The following is a 20,409-nucleotide window of genomic DNA, read 5'->3' as shown; positions in this document are numbered from 1 at the left end:
GACTCTAATTTTTTTGCAGAAATTGCTTGAAAATAACTCAAATAATAATATTTGAGTTATCCTCCCACTCAAAGTAGTCCGGAACATTGTTTAAATAATCAAAATGTCAAAATATGAAGGAAAAATTCGCTTTTTTTGGTTTTTTGATTATAACTTTAAAACTATTCATTTCTGAGAAAAGTTGTACTGGCATAAAAGTTGCGTAATTAAATTTCCAACAATATAAAATTGGTTAAAAATTTAAAAAATAGTCACCCTTGTTGCAAAATAGAAAAAATTGCGAAAAAAAACATACAAAAACAAGTATTCGCATTTTACGTTTCTCAACCATTTATGCTACACTTAGGACCTTCATGTTTTACCCAGAAAAACTTTATGATATAGTAAAACAACACTGTAAATTTCATTAAGATAGGTTTAATAGATTTTGCAAAATAAATTTTGCAATACAGCTTTCGCAAAAAGAATTCATTTTTTTTAATGTTGCAGGATTAAAAATAAAGCACACAGCAAGTTGATTTTTTTTTGCTTATAGAAGTGTACTGTACCTTTGATTTGCAATTTGCAAAATTAAAATCTATTAATTACCACGGCGCGGCGTCAGGAAATTTTTTAAATAAACATTAATTTTTGGTGCTACGCGCAGGACAGCGGTGTTCGATTCACACAAGTTGATTTCCACCAAAATTTCTTCCAATCTTTATCTAATATATTATTTTCATTACTCTATATTTTGTTGTATTTTAATATTTTAATTCCACAAAAATCAAACTAATTTTATAATTGTTTGTGAAATATTGTTTAAACAATTGCATATGTTTAAAAATAATTTACTTTTATTCTCTAAGTTAAAATATATGAACAAAGAAAGTTTTTGCTAAAAAAAGTGTTATTTCAAAGGATAGATTATGTGTTTTTATTTTGCAATAAACAAATTTATTTATTTATATCGAAATGTAATAAAAATTGAAATGTATCAATCATTATCAAAGGTCATTGGAATGCTCAATCAGAGCAAACTATCCGCTGTCCTGCGCGTAGCACCAATAATTAATGTTTATTTAAAAAAAATCCTGACGCCGTGGTAGTTAATAGATTTTAGTTTTGCAAATTGCAAATGATAGGTACAGTACTACACTTCTATAATCAAAAAAATTTTAACCTGCTATCTGTTTTATTTTCAGTCCTGTAACATTTTGAAAAAATAATTTTTTTTTGCTGGATTGCAAAATTTATTTTGCAAAATCTATTGAACCGATCTTAATGAAATTTGCAGTATTGTTTTACTGTATCATAAAGTTTTTCTGGGTGAAATATGAAGATCCTAAGTGTAGCATAAATGGTTGAAAAACGTAAAATGCGAATACTTGTTTTTGTATGGTTTTTTCGCAATTATTGCTATTTTGCAACAAGGGTGACTATTTTTTAAATTTCTAACCAATTCTATATTATTGGAAATTTAATTACGCAACTTTTATTTCAGTTCAACTTTTCTCGGAAATGAATACTTTTAAAGTTATAATCAAACAACAAAGAAAAAAATCGAATTTTTGAAGTTATACTTCTTTACGCTCGATATGAGGATGAATTTTTATATGTTAAAACCTACGATTTCGGCGCATGCGCATTATAACTTTGATCTGATTGGATGTTCAAATGACATGTCAAAAATTATTCAATATGTCGGCTGTGACAAAGCTGTGGTTTGATTATTTATGGTTGTTGCGTTTTGAAATTTGTGTGAAAAGAAACAACAAACAAAAGTTAGTTAATAGTTATACTGCCTTTTTAAATAGTTTTCATATATATTTTTGGACTTTTGGACTATTTTGGACAAGGACTCATTCTAATTTGGTAAGTAGTTTTTATTATAATCATATTGTAATTATACATTTGGATTAGGTTGGAATAAATTTATTTTCTCAAGAATGGGGATTTTAGAGAGAAATCCGAAATTAGGTCCGTTTTTTATTTTTAAATTATGATTTTTTGGCGTAGATTTATTTATCTAGTAGGTATGTAATGCTTTGATTTACATGCTTAATTTGATTACCAACAAAAGTTCTACCAATCTTCATCTAATACATACTTACTGTTTTGTTTTCTTACTGTTTCCTTACTTTTCTTACTGTTTTCTTACTGTTTTCGTACTGTTTTCTTACTGTTTTGTTATCTTTTAATATTTTCTTCCACAAAAATCAAACTACATAATTTGATTTAAATTCAGAATAACTGTCAAATAGTAAAACGTTCAGTTGACCTATTTTTCCGCATGACAAATAATGAGTAATTGGATGAGTGAGTCTAGGCTTCGATTACGAATCAAAGCGTCCCCAAATTCGCGGGTTCGAATCCCGATGCAAGTTTTTATTTTTTTTATTTTTTTATGCATTTTATGATTGTAAGTATATTTATTATATATTTTTTTTTCAGAAAATGCGTATTTAAAATTTTTGCCAACAATTATTATCGTTCAGAAATCATTTTTTCTTTGTGGTATTTCTCAATGTGTTTGTGTGCGTTTTATTCTTTTATTTTTTTAAATTATTGGTATTGTCTTAATAAAATTTTTTGGAAAGTAGTAAGTATTAAAATTAGTTTAATATTTAAATAAAATATAAATAAACTGTTTAAAGTACATTATAACAATTTCGTTAAAATCACATAATATGTAATAGAAGTATAACTTCTTACGTTCGTACAAAGTACACACACATTCTTTTTCCTTCATTTTTTGACATTTTGATTATTTAAACAATGTTCCGGACCATCTTGAAAGGGAGGATAACTCAAATATTATTATTTGAGTTATTTTCAAGCAATTTCTGCAAAAAAATTTGTGTCACCTCTCAACGTCCAAATGTACTAATATTTTTACAGATGCGCCCTGGTCTATAACTAGGACTTACGAAGTCCAATTGCTTGTTTGTATTTGAAATTGCCTTTTGTAAAAGTAATTTCTTCTCTTCTTGTCTTTTGAATGTTTTGAAGAAGATATTTTTACATACAACGTAAATACTTTGGTAACGGATTTTAATATTAGAGTCAAAATTTAAAATAAATATTAAAATTTTACATTTAAAATGTTCTTGTCAGACAAAATAACAAATCTAAGATACTACAAATAAATACCAGAATAGCAATACAAATATGTAGTAAACAAGTTACATAAACTATTTCTTTTCAGATGACCCCTAAGAATATCTAGAAATTTGAGTGTGAAGGAATTTCCCACGATAAGTTCCACGAGTTACTTGTTTTTAAATAAATTGTTATTAAATTTTGTGTAATTTTTGGTATTTCCATTTTTTTATATTTTTGACACTAAACTATTAAATAATTACGAATTTTACATTTATAATTATTTATCAGTTATCACTTTAACAGGTGAAATTATAAAACAAAATTAATAACAATACAGATATAGTCGGTTAGCTAAACTCAGACACAACTGGCTAGTAATTTTAGTAGGTAATTTTTTTGTTTTTGGCCAATTTTGCCAAAACTTTAAAAATTACTAATAGTGCAGTCACTAAAGGTGGATATGAGCTATTACCTCCGATTTCGTTCAACCTCCATCGATTTGCATGAAAATTGGTGAGTGGTTAGAGGATATCTCAAGGAATAAAGGTGACATGGTGCCAACTTGCGCTTTTACCCTGGGGGGATGCCACCCCTTCCCGGGGGTAAAAATTATTTTATTAAAAATAACCCCATAGTTAGATAGGGGGACAAATTCTAAGCAAAATTTGCTATATAAAGTTATTAAAATAAATCAAGACTTTTTGAGTTATTAAATATCGAAGATTTTAATTTTTCGTGAGAAAAATGCATATTTTTAACCGATTTTTCATAAATAACTCAAAAACTGTAAGTTTTTACAAAAAAGTTATTATTATCAAAATTAAAGCTAATTGAAATAAACTCCTTACTAAAAAAACCTGTTAATGTTAACTAAAAGTGAGATATAGGTAATTGAATGTATATTTTTTTCGGCGAATACCCAAATTTAGGTATTCAAGCTTAAATTACGGGAAAATGATGCATTTTATAACATAAACTTATTAAATATTTGTGAAAGTACTTAGAAATATCTATCAAATGAGATCCCGAACAAGTTGATAGCATTAAAATTTATGCTCCAAAAATTTTTCAAACTTTATCTTTTAAAAAATTTTCAAAAAAATGTTATCGTTTTTTTTTAATACCTGCGTTTATTTTTACGATATCAGGTTCACCTAAAAATGATTTGAAAGATAATTCCAAGGGCTATTAAAACACGTTGAACTTAATCTTTTCAACCCATTACTTTTTTAAGAATCAAAGGTTAAATGGCCACGGTTGCATGGTTCTCGCAGCAAAATTTAAGCTTTAAACGTTTCTATCACGGTTATTTTTCATCCTACAGAAATAGTGAAAAAGTTAAAATATTTTATATAGAAAAACTAAAATTTGGTTTTATATATCATTTTTTACGTATATTGAGTATTTTTGGAGTTATTATAGAAAAAAAATTAAAATCACGATAATTTTAAAAATTTTGATTTTTTTTAAATTACATCTTTTTTCAAAAATATGCATTCTAAATTGTTACAATCGTTACTTATGCTAATACAAAGAAATTCTTGTAAGAATTACTATAAATTTTAATATTTGTGGAAATGGTGTATGTTTTATTTTTCACTTTTTCCTAAAAAATTCGAAGGGGCTCTCTTATTTTCATCATAACTCGCTTAATTTTGATGCTATTAACTTCTGGAGCTCATTTGATAGGTATTCCGAAGTACTTTGACAAGTGTTTAGCAAGTATATTTTATAAAATGCATCGTTTTCCCGTCATTTAAGCTTGAATACTTAGATTTGAGTACTCGTCGAAAGAAATATACATTCAATTTCCGATAACTCACTTTGAATTAACATTAATGCGCATTAGTTTAGTTCTTTAAGTGAAGAGTGTATTCAATTTTTTATTATCTTCAATTTTGGTAAAATACCTTTTTTGTAAAAGCTCATAGTTTTTGAGTTATACGTGAAGAACAGCTTTAAAGCATGTATTTTTTACGAAAAAAAAAAATAAAACCTTTGATCTTTAATAACTCAAAAAGTGTTGATTTATGTTAATAACTTTTTTGCTTTTAGCAAAGTTTATTCTGCCATAACACAGCTAAAGGATAGCAAAGCAGCAGGTCTCGATAATATACATACAAGTAGAACTACTTAAACTGATGGACAACGAATCAATAGAAATAATCACAAAGATATTCAACAACATATACTGGCTGAAGTCAGTGAATTCTGAGTTTATTGCACTTCAAAAAAAAAACAGGAGCCAAAAAATGCGAAGAATACCGTACGATAAGCCTGATGAGTCATCTCCTACCAAATTGTTCCTAAAGGTAATCCATACGAGAATTTACAAGCTATGTGAAAGTCAAATTTCGCCCAACCAGTTCGGGTTCATAAATGCTGTTGGTACGAGAGAGGCTTTGTTTTCAATACAAGTCTTATTCCAGAGATGCAGAGACGTCAATTGCGACGTATACGCATGTCTGGTTGATAATTAGAAACCTTTACTGGAATCAGACTGCAAACCTCAGAGTTGACGGTGAACACATCGAATATGTGAAAATCATGCGTGGAGTGAGGCAGGGCTGCATTTTGTCCCCCCTAATTTTGAATCTTTACTCTGAAAGAATATTTATCGAAGCTTTGCACGAAACTGAAAAAGGTATTCTACTAAATGGGTACCAGCTAAATAACATCAGGTATGCAGATGACACCATAGTATTTGCGGACAACCTAGAAGACCTACAAGTCCTCATGAACAAAATCACGTATTATAGTTAACAATATGGACTCAATATAAACGTAAAGAAAACAAAGCTTATGATCGTCAGCAAGAAAAATATAACCGAAGGTCAACTCTGTATCAACCAAACCCCTGTGGAAAGAGTGAGGCACTAAAACTACCTCGGCACCATAATAAATGAAGAATGGACCAAGAGATAAGAGCGCGCATCGGAAAAGCTAGATCAATCTTCAACCGTATGGCCTCGTTTTTCAAGAGCCACAACCTTTTTCTTGGTATAAAAGTAAGAATGTTGAGATGTTACGTCTTCTTTGTCCTTTTTTATGGTGTTGAATCATGGACCTTGAACGAGGATATGTGCCGAGAGTTGGAAGCATTTGAGATGTGGCTATATCGGAGAATAATTCTTAAAATCCCATGGACTGATCGTGTCACAAATGAGGAGGTCCTTAGAAGAATGGGGAAAAACCGAGAGGTACTGACCACCGTCAAATCTCGAAAGTTGGAATACTTTGGACACATTATGCGAAATGAATCCAGATATGCCCTCCTGCAAGCCATCCTGCAAGGAAAAATATTTGGAAAGCGAGGTCCAGGAAGAAGAAGAACATCCTGGTTAAAGAATCTCAGAACCTGGTTCAACACAACATATGTGCAGCTTTTCCGCGTTGCTGTAGATAAGGTGAAGATTGCCATGATGATCGCCAACATTCGTCACGGATAGGCACATCAAGAAGAATATCTGTTTAGCATCGGTTCTCACTTCGTCTATCTAATTCTTCCTTAATCTTACTACTGGCCGACGCAAGCCGACGTCCCACTATAGTTACGCTAAGGGCCAAACCAGACGGGCCACTCTGCAGCGCTACTCTGTGGATCCACAGAGTGGCTGAAACAGGCGATTTTCTAGCGCCGGCGACTACGCTGCGAAGTGAATCGTTTGGAAGGGTGCGGCGGGTAATGTAATGGGTGAGAAAAAACAGTAAATTTGTTCAAATGATTAAAAACTTGCCGGCTAATATTTTTTTAAAAAAGTGTGTTCGTCAAAATCAGTGTTTGTAATGTCCATAGTTTTAAATATTTTGAAAAAATAACAATAAACTCCATAAATGGAATTAAGAAGAACCAGGCAAAAACAGCTAGGTATATCACAAAAAGAAGCACATAAAAAATTAACTAGAACATCTGGTATCCTACAGGCGTAAAATAGTTTGATACAACCTGACAACTATGTTAGCTTGCCGCTCTCTTTTAACTGATATCTTATCGTTTTGTTTTCAACAACAAACAATAAAACCTTTTTTGGCCTAGGATAGGACCCCACTATTTAACATAAATAAACAAACAATATTGTGAGTATTTGTTTAGTTCAGTTCAAATGCATCAAATGTATAATAAAATATAAATATAAATAGAGAAAACATTGCTTACGGGATTGATTCTTTTCGATAGGGCTTCCTTCTTTAAAATCAGAAAAAAATAATTCAAAGATGACGTCCCACGCTTTTCCTTTTATCATAATGCCCTATAAATCTGCCCTTGGGTTCTTGTATCCCATATAGCCGGTCTATTTTGCACTTTAATCAAAAACCGTTCCGAATCGAAATTCATTTTAGGTGCTCACCCTATAAACTCTCGTAAACATCTGCGGCAGCTACAAAAGTGGTTCTGAATGGGTCTGAATGGGTTTTGGCACTAGTGGACGCCACTAGCAGTGAGGCTCGGCAACTGTGGCTGTGCACAGTCGCTCGTCTGGGGCGCAACGTCCACTTAACATAAGAATCCACGGTAAATCGTAGGAAGCTGCTTTGTGGATCCACAGAGTAGCGCTGCAGAGTGTCCGTCTGGTTTTGCCCTAAGAGTTTTACTAGGTGTTCTGTCATTATCAATTTTTATAAGGTGACCTGCCCGCTGCAATCTTTGTATTTTCGCATAATTTGCTACAGAGGATTCTTTGTAATACTGGTATAAGTCGTGGTTGAACCTTATTCTCCATACACCATTGTAGCAAATGGGTCCCAATATCCTCCTTAATATCTTTCTTTCAAAAGTAGACATTAATGAGGTTTTCTTTTTAATTTAGTCCTTTTTTCTCCATTTTATAAAATTACTTATTTAGAAATGCCAAAAGAAAGGCGTTATTTAACAAATACACTTTAATAAAAGGCAATCTTTTAAAAAATTCTTTCAGTACATAATTCCGTTATTTGTGATCTAACAAGAAAACAGGTCCATCAATTTCAGCCGCTCCTTTGTTAGGTCTTCAAATATAATTATGTTAAAGCTGTGAGATGGATTACAAAATCAAATATAACTAATCTAAGTAAGTACCTACAAGAAAAAGCTTTCCTAATAATTATGCAAAGTATACTGCGTTATCGGTATCGTGTCATGTAATTTGAAAATGATGACTATGGAAATTTAAAGGAGATAGTTTTCTACTTACAAAGTTTCTTGTGACAATGTTTGATAGAAAACTCTATATATTTTTCGAGAATGAACGATTTTGTATACAAATCTCGAAACAGGTCGACTTTTATTTCTAAATTATATGATTTTTGGCATATATTATATCATACTAGTGACGTTATCCATCATGAGAATAGGGGTGCTGTGCTAGCTCATTTCAAAAAGTAATATGTATAAACAGTCACAAAATTATATATACAGGATGCTCAAATAATATTTAATTCTTGAAATAATGAATTAAATCCGCAGCAGTTCCTCCATCCTTTCTTTAATAATATTCCCATTCAACCTTCCACAGAAGGTGCGACATTATATTCCCCTATAAGACAGGCCAACGATGAAAAAAATTTTTTGATAAAATTACTTATCATATAAAAAATGTTGTATCATCCACTATTCTGACATTCCATTTTGAATTTCCACACACAAGCTCAGTTAGATAGTTAGAATAGTTAGATAGTTAGATAGTTAGAACATAATCGACGCTGCAACAGAATCACTTGGAGAGAGAAAAATAACGAATACTCACATATTAAAGAAGAAAACCCCGTGGTTTAGAGAGAAAGTTAAGATAAAATGCGAAGAAAAGAAGAAAGCCTTTTTACAATACAAAACAAAACAAACACAACAGGCATACAACCACTACAAACGAATCAGAAACGAAACGAATACTTTAGTGAGGCAAATAAAAAGGAAACACTGGCAGAGTTTCTCAAAACAGATGGAACACGACTTCTACGGAACACAAAAAGAAGTATGGAGGGCAAAGAAAGGAGATGAACGAATTAATAAAAGCGAAACACATTCAGAAGGAAACATGGGCAGAATACTTCCGATCTTTATTTTGCTAAAGACGGCGTTAATGAACCACCAACACCTGAAGTTACGACAAACGAAGAAATAAACATCGAGAAGGGAGAGGTAAAGGAAGCATTAAGAAAATTAAAAAATAGAAAATCTCCAGGAGAGGACAGAATATCGAACGAACTCCTAAAGTACGGAGGACAAGATCTAATTAAACAAATATTAAAACTAAAACAAAAAAATAATAGAACAAAACAGAATACCACAAGAATGGAGATCAAGCATCCTAATACCTCTCTTTAAAAAAGAGACAAATCAGACCCGGAGAATTACAGAGGGATTAACTTATTAAACACAACATTAAAATTAACAACAAAAGTGATAACAAACAAATTGAATGAAATTATAACATTAGCAGAAGAACAACAAGGTTTTAGGTCGGGAAGGTCATGCATTGACGCTATAAATATAATGAGGTAAGTTCAAGAGAAATCGTTGGAATACAACAAACCGGCATATATATGTTTCGTGGACCTTAAGAAAGCATTTGATAGGGTCACATTAAAGGACGTTATCCACTTGTTATACTCGAGAGAGGTACCTCTGGGAATAATTAAAACGATAGAAGACATCTACCAGAACAACACAGTAAAAGTGGAAGATGAACTAACTGACCCAATTGAAGCCGGCAATGGGATAAGACAGGGGGATTCCTTGAGTCCTTTATTGTTCAATCTGATCATGGACGAAATTATAAATAAAAAAGTAAGAACTAAAAAAAGATACCAAATGGGAGAAAAACAACTTAAAATAATCTGTTATGCGGACGATGCAATACTAATCTCTCAAAGTGAAGATGATTTACAACGTAGGCTGCACCAATTCAACATAATCGCCAGAAAATTTAACATGTTAATTCCTCAAAAAAGACAAAATGCATGGTTATAACAGCAGATCCAATAAGATGTAAATTGGAGCTGGAAGGTCAGATAATAGAACAACTAATGGAGTTTAAATACCTAGGCATCACACTATCTAGCTACGGAAGACTCGACACAGAAGTGGAAGATCAAGTGAATAGAGCAAACAGAGACGTAGGTTGCCTGAATGACACAATATGGAGAAATAAAAATATCGGAAAAAAAATGAAAGGCAGAATTTACAAAACAGTCATCAGACCAATAATGACATACGCGGCAGAAACACGACCCGACACAGAGAGGACAAAAATATTGCTCGAAACAGCTGAAATGAAAACCCTTCGAAAAATCGATGGTAAGACTATGGGACAGAGCTCTCTCTTCAATCCTGAGCCCCTGGAGGGAGTGTAGTGGTCGACGTGATGTCGTGTATTGTCCGTCTCCAAAGATCTCTGTTTCTGGTGACTTCTTTTAACTCATGCATGGGTCTTTTACATATTCCCGTAATTTGACAGAGCTAGAAGTACAGATATACGACGGAGATGCAAGGTAGATAACATTAATAACTGGGTAAGAAACAGAAGAATAGAATGGAATGACCACATAAGCCAAATGACAACAAATAGGGTAGTCAGGACAGCGAGAGACGGTTCCCCAATAGCAAGACGATCAGTGGGAAGACCACGAAAACGATGGAACGACAACTTACTAGAGGCACATTGAAAAAACAGACAGAGTCATGTCTATACAAAAAGAAGAAGAAGAAGCTGAGTTAGATGACTTAGTAAGAGATTTGGGTTTAACAAAGGAAAAATCAGAATTGCTTAGCTCAAGATTAACATAAAAGAATTTGTTGCCGCCTGGTACATCTATTTACAAGTACAGGTACAGAGATCAACAGTTTGCTCAGGTTTTTAGGCAGAAAGGGGATTTGCCTACTGTCATGATATTGATGGTCTAATGAATGGGTTTGTTATTGAGTATAATAAGGATGATTTAAGGCTTTTTATAGACTCTTCAAAAACAAGTTTAAAAGCTGTATTCTTACACAATGGGAACACTTCTGGTTCACTTCCTATTGCTCATTCACTCCATATGAAAGAGTCATATGAAAATCTTGTCACAATTTTACAGAAAATCAGCTATTCGGCATACAATTGGATGATCTGTGGAGATTTAAAAGTTGTATGCATGCTACTTGGTCAACAAACAGGATTTATAAAGTTTCCATGTTTTATTTGTAAATGGGACAGTAGAACAACAGATAAACACTGGTCCAGAAAATAATGGCTCATAAGAAATATGTTAACACCTGGCATTTTGCACAAATCTTTGGTAGTTTCAAAAAGATCCTCCTTCCACCTCTACACACCAAGTAAAGTTAGGCTTAATGAAACAGTTTGTCAAGGCCCTGCCTAAAGATAGAGAATGTTTGGAATACTCAAATGGAAAGTTTCCTACTCTATCAGAGGCCAAATTGAAAGGTGTTTTTGTTGGAACAGATATTCGTAAAATAATGTTCGACTCCACCTTTAAAACCAAGATGACTACTAAGGAAAAAAGCTTGGATTGTGTTCAAAAAAGTTGCAACCAAGTTTTTAGGTAATGTGAAAGACCCTAACTACGAGCTTATAGTAGCTAATTTATTAGATAAGTTTTGATTTGGGATGTCTAATGAGCCTCAAAATCAACATAACCATCTTTACTTTTTCTTTGAAAATCTGGGTGATGTCAGTGAAGAACAAGGCGAACGATTCCACTATGATATCAAGGTGATGGAGATACGATACCAAGGACGTTGGAACACCAACATGATGGGTGATTACTGTTGGTCTCTTCATCGGGAACAACAGAGTGCCTCGCATAAGAGGAAAAGCTACTTGAGAAGTTTTACATAAAAAAGAGAAAGAAAATACAAAAGCACTGACTAAAAGATAAGAATTAGATAAAAGGTATTATTCTAATAATGTATCATTTTAATGTATTTCGGTATTTTGTCTTTTTCAAATTATTATAATGTAGAATAAACCAGTGTCATATTGTGGGAAATCTGTGGTTGATACGTAAAATCTAATCTCAGATTCTTTTTTAGCGCCAAAAAATACATATGATTCATATAGTAAGAAAAGTTTTATAATTTTTTTTTGTTGGCCTGTGTTATCGGAGACTTTTTTGCTTCCATTTCTATGTATGGAGCTTGTAGCCCATTTTCCATTCCTGCGGTATTTTTCCACCAAATAAGCATGTGCTATACATTTGTTTGAGTACGAAAGCAATAAAGTTGGTCTGAAAATCAGTAAAGCTAAGACAAAAATAATGGTGGTCGACAGATTCGACACTATTCAACTGACTAACATGTTACAGGAATACCAGATAGTAAACACCTTTATCTATCTCGGTTCTAGTATAACTAACGATGGTAACTGTGAAGCAGAAGTTCGGAGACGTATTGGTATGGCAAAAAATGCGATGAGTCGCCTAAATAAAGTTTGGAAAGACAGATCTATCTCTCAAAATATCAAGATGAGACTGGTGAATGCCCTTGTATTCTCAATATTTCTATACGGAGCAGAGACTTGAACTCTTCGCGCATGCGAGAGCCAAAAAATTGATGCTTTTGAGATGTGATGCTAGAGAAGAATGCTGCGCATACCTTGGACAGCTCATAGGACAAAAGTTTCCATTCTAAACCAACTCAATATTAAAAAAAGGCTGTCCACAATATGTCTGCAACGAATTCTGGAATTCTTTGGTCACGTGGTTCGCAGAGGTGACGACAGTTTGGAGAGATTAATTGTTTCTGGAAACGTTCCGGGGAGATGATCAAGAGGACGATCACCAACTAGATGGTCTGACCAAATAAAGCATTCAGCTGGAAACTCATTCTGCGAAGCTCTTATAGCAGCTGAAGATAGAGACCAATGGAGAAACATTGTTAGGAATATTGGAAGAAATCACGATCCTCAGTAATGGGGAAACGACAAGAGAGAGATACATTTGTTTTAATTCTTGTATTTTAGCCGAAGGGGTGTGTTTTAGCAGTTCTGTAAGCATGTCTCCAGAGCTAGGTGTTCTGTGTCTAGAGTATGTATGGTTTGTGGTGTAACTGCTCCACACAGTGGATACGTTGGTGCTCCCGGAGAGGCGCACACCTTCGGCGATCCAATCGGTAGCAGTTTATAGGTATATAGTGGAGCGCGTGCCGTATCCATCTGAGCAGTTACACGGAGCACCAATATAATGGATACATGCCTTAAACGCGCTGTTCGAAGCCCCTACCCAACCCTGTAACACCACCGTAATGTTTAAACTGCGTTAGGTAATACTTGAACGACCCCTAGAGAAATGGACAGAATAAATCCTAGATGTAGAAATGTACACTAGATAAAAACAAAAAATATATCAACGGATGAAAGGATTGTATAAAGACCGTAAAATATTAAAAATATGAATAGAAAAGAAATAAAATTTAAGAATGTGCCAGGGCCGTAACTACGATGTTAGGGGCACCGGGGCAAAGGTGATTGGGGGCCCCCTGCTGGGGGTCTGGGGTTTACCCCCCAGCGGAGGCGGGGTCCGGAAAAATGTTTGATATTTAACCCCTTGAAAACGCATTTTCCCTCCTATGTGAACACCACACTCTTCTTTCTTTTTTTTTTCAGCATGTCTTGCAATAATTGTAAAATTAGCAGCGCTAATGAATACATCTTCATCTGTATCTGACATGGTGGACGGATTATCAACGAATGCGTTCGTACGCTACAATGTAAATGGTCTTACTTTGTAGCGAACGAATAAACAAGCGAACTACCAAGCAAATGAAAATGCACGTTAAGGTGATACAGTAGCGATCAACAGGTAGCAAAAACGCGTTCCAAGATTGCGGCTGTAATTTTGAATATTTTTTCGAGATATTTGGCACACGTATTCGTAATATAATAAAGAATGGCGGTACAGAGCCCAATTTGAAAAATATATTAATATGTGGAAATTACTCTGTAATTAAATACAATATTAAAAAAACGAGCCTGTACCGCCATTAAGAAGAACAAAAAAATACACTTTCTTCAAATAAACTTTTTTATCCGATGCCTAGATTTTGTGTCATTTTGGAACTACTAAAATTTTTTATTTCATTAGTAGTTCCAAAATGACACAAAATCTAGGCATCGGATAAAAAAGTTTATTTGAAGAAAGTGTATTTTTTGTTCTTCTTAATGGCGGTACAGGCTCGTTTTTTAAAATTGTATTTAATTACAGAGTAATTTCCACATATTAATATACTTTTCAAATTGGGCTCTGTACCGCCATTCTTTATTATATGACGAATATGTGTGCCAAATATCTCAAAAAAATATTCAAAATTACAGCCGCAATCTTGGAACGCGTTTTCGCTACCTGTTGATCGCTACTGTTTCCTCTTAAGGTGCCTTAAACAACTGCAATGTGAGCCAAACACAGTCAGTGTAGTGGTGGGACCGAACTTAATGTGCTCATTCCATCTTACCCTTACCTTTCTTTTGAAAATGTGGTACCATGTGGTTCCTTTCACATACCAAGATGTTGTCTGGGAAAATTGGTTAAGACAAAGTAGCTGGGCTGTGACCTGGGGCCCCTATTCCGGTTGCATTTTAATTTTTATTTCGCCGAAATATCTAATTTTCTCAGCAACAATTTACATATTTACGAAAGGTCTCGGGGGCCCGGCTTAGCCCGGGTCCCCTCTTCCAATGGAATTTTAGGTTTTGTTACGCCAAAATAACTAATTTCCTAACTAATAATTTAAATTTTTATGTTAAGGTCTGAGGGGTCCCCGCTTAGCTCAGGCCTCAGGGCCCCTGTTCTGTTCCAATTGGATTTTAGTCGAAAAGACTAATTTCCCCAATGAAAAATTAAGACTTTATGTTGCTGTCTTTTTAAATTGGGTCATTCGAAAATATTTCGTTGATATCGGCTTTTAAATTACATATTTGTATTTTCCTCGTTAAAATCTATGCACGGCCAACTAAAAATAGGCCTCTGTGGGTCCCCCCTTGGCCGGGGGTCCCGGGGCACTGCCCCGGTTGCCCCAATGGTAGTTACGGCCCTGTGAATGTGCCTGAAGAATATGAAGAGTTTCGAAAAAAGAACGACATAGATCTGTCTAACTTGTGAAACAAAGTTTACCCCTAAACAGATTACTAAGCGTCATATAGTAAGGTCTATTATTATTTTAAAATTGAAAGAGCTCAATATTAATATAAAAAAAGTAAAGTACTATAATTTGTTATACACATAATACACTAACATATCATTGAATGATATCGACATCGTCGTGCAAAAACAACTATCTATCCTAGCTAGATGGTTATTCAAGCGAATAATTGGTCTCGATATTTATTTAACGTCGGTATTATTTACTATTTTTAGAAACTTTCATTTTTCCGAATACAGTGTTATATGGCGAGGTTGTGTAACACGCCAAATATGATATGGTTTAATGGACTAAAAAGTTCAATAACATACATGTTTTGCATAAAATGGTTAGGTACCTTGATTACGAAAGTTTAGAAGTATTGAAGTACTGAAAAAGTGCAGTATTCGTTGAAGTAAATCAAATGAAAATAAACCTATTTAATAATTGTTTTTTACTTGACCTTCCTTGGCAGAAGTTATCATCTGGCTTATGACGAATGTATCAATGTAAAGAGTTAATTAAACTGTCAAAAAGAAGCTAATAGAAACAAAAAACATCTCTACTGTCTTCCCTCCATATGGAGTATTTGGCGCTCTTGCATTTCTTAGCTAAAATTGAAAGTCAGCTCTTCTGTTTTATTGTTTCTAAATTTCCTCTACACGTCTTTTCCGTTCCTCTCTATAGGGCTTTTCATCGATTGTCATTTGTTTCGAGCTTCTGTCATATGTTTATAATCCCTGTATAATATTAGTATACACGGATTATACGAAATATGACAGAAGCTCGAAACAAATGACTGTGAATGAAAAGCCCTATTTCTCGCTCTCTGTTTGACCTTTTTCCACCTCTTACCATTTCTTTCATGATGTCTTGTTACAGTTCTTCTCCTGATATTATTCGGTCTTTCTCTTTTTTTACCGTCTGGCTGGTATCCGAGTGCCTGTCTGGTTATATTATTGTAAATAATACAAGCGATTCGTATTTATATAAGACTTTATTAATTTAGTTATACAAGTTTTCTTTCACAAACTCTAGCTTAAACTAAACTTTATTTACAAAATTTGCTCCTATATAAACAAAAACCGTTATTTCTCGAAGATTCTGCCCATCTCTAGTTATTGTCGCGACATTCGGAGAATTTCTCGTCTTCCGCCCCGCTGCATCGCGTCTTATCGAGAAAGATCGATGTGAATCTGCATGTGTGGAGATGGGACCTGTTATACGAGGGTCGGTCAAAAGTAATCTTTTGTTACACTGCTCCTCTCTTAAGATCTGAGCGTCCCCATCAGCAACTCTAGATGGCCCAGGATGGCGGAATCTACAGGACTCTCCAGCGCTGCATACACCCTAAAAAAAATAATCAGTCTACTGTCTTTGAAGGGTATGACATCCTTCTCGGGTTTATGTAACACGCAGTAATTCGTACGCCAGTTTCTTTAAAGACCACTTTAAGCATGCTTCTCACAATCTTCCAATCCAGTAGGTCTGGATCCCGCGTATGAAAAAAAAGTTGATTAATAGCAAGCTGAAAATTTGTTAATAGCTTAACGGTGTCTAGTCGGACAAACATTGATGCACGGGAACACTGGAACAGGGGAAGTTTTAACGGTGGAGCATGATAAACGTGTCGTCCTGACAAGTTTATGATGGTGAAAAATAACAAGTTGTTTTTAAGTTTATTCAATAGCCAACGTTATATAATATATAAAAAAATGTTTGTCCGACAAAAAGGTTGGGCATTTTAACGAGTCCGACACGTAGAACATGTCACATCACAGGAACTATGTTGGTGATGAATAGCAGTCTGATTTTTGCATGAGAGTTTAATGAAAGGTTAAAAAAGCAATTGGAAGTTCTGTCGGACAAAATGAATGGGAAACTTTCCTAGTCGGACATTCTAAACATGTAAGATATAGACAAAAATGTTGGTGATAAATAGCAAGCTAATTTTGATTTGTTTATGTACAAATTATATTTTGTAACGCAAAAAGTTATATGTCGGACAAAAACTTTGGGCAAATCGAAGGAAATAAATAAAAAACGTTTTCTCAGAATGACTTAGTCACATATTGATAAAGCTATTTTAGGTGTATATTATTATTTATATTCACATATTTGCATGTGCATATATATACATGCACACTCCAAAAACAGTGAGGTAAGTATCAATGCATGTATATATTTCAAAACAATTCTTTTTTTGGGTGGAGTTTGTTCTAGATATTCTCAAAATGATAATAAAAAATGTCAAAGAACATATGAAAGCAATCTCTTAGAGTTTTCTAATTAGGCGCATCAGAAAGTACGGAAAATTTCCTACAAAAAACGTTGTATACATTTTTTTCCATACTCAAATCTTAACCCTGTAAACGACATTGAAAAATGTGAAGAGTCTAAAACTCCGGTGCTTATAAGAATAGACGTAAATAGGTTTGTTCCAACACGACCGAGAACCGTCACGAAACGGTAATGCTCCTGCGCAGTAAACAAAATCCGTTCCAACAAAAATATGATCGTCATCGGATCGTCCTTCCCACTGTTCCAACAAGAATTGTGATCTTTCGGTGACGGTTTCGTGATGATCATTTCAGTAATCGGGCAAATGCATAATGTGCTGGTTGGACTGACTTGCGCACTAGGACTTAATTCTTTAAAGTTTTTGAGCCTTTGATCGACTAAAAGCACACAAGCTGTCACCAATAAAAATGACAAATATATGATTACCGTCATGGGACGATAACTGGGCGATACAATTACGAACATGCGCACAACAAACGGTACAAGTAGTTTCGTGACGGTTTCTGGACCGTCCAAAAGTTCATGTTGGAACAAACCTTATATGACACATTATGCTTAGAAGTATGTATTAGAAGGCTGCATTTGTCAGTGTGACACTTTGTGCTATACAAAGTAGTATTTGAAAGTACAGGGTCTCTGAGTTTCTGTTTGCTACGTGTGTTGGAAATTAAAATTTATATTAACTATGGAGTGTTTTTGTGTCTATTTCTGAGTGTCAACAGTTTAAATTTGAAGTCGCCAAATCAAAAGTGAAACCATTCAACGGAACATTTTTGAGTAATTTTCGAACATTTTACAAAGTTAGTAAAATACTTGGTCATCAATTCAATGAGGTTCAGTTGCCAGATAATTGTGAAAATTCTATTGAATATCATTCTTCGTGCTATAATGCTTTGCTTGATTGAAAAAGGGTACCTAAATAAATTATTACTAAAATTGTATAACGTAATTTTTCTCCACTTTCTACAAATGAAATAATAATGTAATTAATATGTCACATGGCTAGAAATAATTTGCTGCCAAAATAAATCGATTAGTTTAAATTTGAAGTTACGATTGCAATTTATTATGAATTATTGTCAAAAGTGACAGTTTTTCTTAAAGGGAAATGTATTCATAGACATAAGGGTAGACAGGGAATACAGTGCAAAAAGTCGATAGGTGGTCTATCTATCTCTTTTAACCAAGCGATCCCGCGCATGTGTCAGACAAAAATACCACTCAATCCATAATATAATTTGCCTGATCTACTATAAATGTATTACAGTGAGGTATCTAAATGATGTTGAGATAAATCGAAAGATATCGATTGTAATTGATTGCAGGTACTTTTGACATAGAATAATCACCCCTTATTGAAATTTCAAAAATTATTTTTTTAAATTGTCCGACTACAAAATCTACCCCTTATTTTTTTCCGACAACAGTCATTCTTGGTAAGGAATAATTTACTTAATTAAATTTCGTCTTTGTCGGAAAGCTATTTATCACCAGCATTTTTGTCTATATCTTACCTGTTTAGAATGTCCGACTACGAAAACTTCCCATTAATTTTGTCGGACAGAACTTCCAATTGCTTTTTTAACCTTTCATTAAACTCGCATGCAAAAATCAGACCGCTATTCATCACCAACATAATTCCTGTGATGTGACATGTTCTACCTGTCGGACTCGTTAAAATGCCCAACATTTTTGTCGGACAAACATTTTCTCATATATTACATAACGTTGGCTATCGAATAAACTTAAAAACAACTTGTTATTTTTCACAATCATAAACTTGTCAGGACGACACGTTTATCATGCTCCACCGTTAAAACTTCCCCTGTTCCAGTGTTTCCGTGCATCAAAGTTTGTCCGACTAGACACCGTTAAGCTATTAACAAATTTTCAGCTTGCTATTAATCAACTTTTCTTTCTTACGCGGGATCCAGGTCTACAGATTTTCTACTGCATGGCCTATTTTTGGTAAAACCAAATTTTTGATGTCATAATTACACACGATTTTCTTCAAATTAGTTAGAGCATGCCATATGTTCTCGTAGCTTGGCGTGTCCGTATAAGACTTTCTGGTCACCATATACATCAAAGATTGAGGTACATCTTCCAATCGCAGTACTCTTCCAATTTTAGGAAGCTGATTTCTTAACTCGTCCAGGCGGCCGAACTTTCTATTGAATACGGACGAGATTCCTTTAGTCATCTCGAGGTCTTGGGCAACACAGTGGGCTAGAGAGACATTTTCTGGAACACTAAACAGATCTTGCTGAACTTCTGTGGTCACGCCGAATCTAGCACTCTTTCTTGCTGCGTAATTTGACATAAATTTCTTAAAACTTGGCTGTGCGGCATCGTTCATCTCCTGTTGGAGGACTCGGGCTTCTTCTGTTTCATTTGAGCCAGTATATGGTGCAAGACGATTTATGTGAATAACTTTTGGTTTACCGTTTGGCAACTTCTTAATTCTGTATATTACGTCATTTATTTTCTTCTTAACTTCATACGGCCCTTCCCATTGTCTTTGTAGTTTAGGACATAAGCCTCGACGCCGTTGTGGATTATAAAGCCAGACAAGATCACCTACTTCGAAGCTTTCTTTCTTGCATCGAGAATCATAGTGATCTTTCATTCTGTCACTGGCCATCTGGATGTATTGTCGTGCAAGTTCATGAATGCTGTTCATTCGTAACTTCAGGCGATCGACATATTCTTCGCCTGCAACATGTTCCTCGGAAGGTCTGCAGCCAAACTCTAGGTCGCAGAGCAAACGAACTTGACGACCCAACATCAGGCAGGTTGGTGTCTGACCTGTAGTTTCATTCACGGCCGAGCGGTAGGCCATCAGGAATAAAGAATGAATGTGTTGGTCCCAATCTCGCTGATATTCAGATACGACTTTGGACAAGTGTTTACCCATCGTTCGGTTCATCCTC

This window comes from Diabrotica virgifera, chromosome 5 (genome assembly GCF_917563875.1).
Source record: "Diabrotica virgifera virgifera chromosome 5, PGI_DIABVI_V3a".
In the NCBI taxonomy this organism is placed as follows: Eukaryota; Metazoa; Arthropoda; class Insecta; order Coleoptera; family Chrysomelidae; genus Diabrotica; species Diabrotica virgifera.
This window is presented reverse-complemented; position numbering follows the sequence as displayed.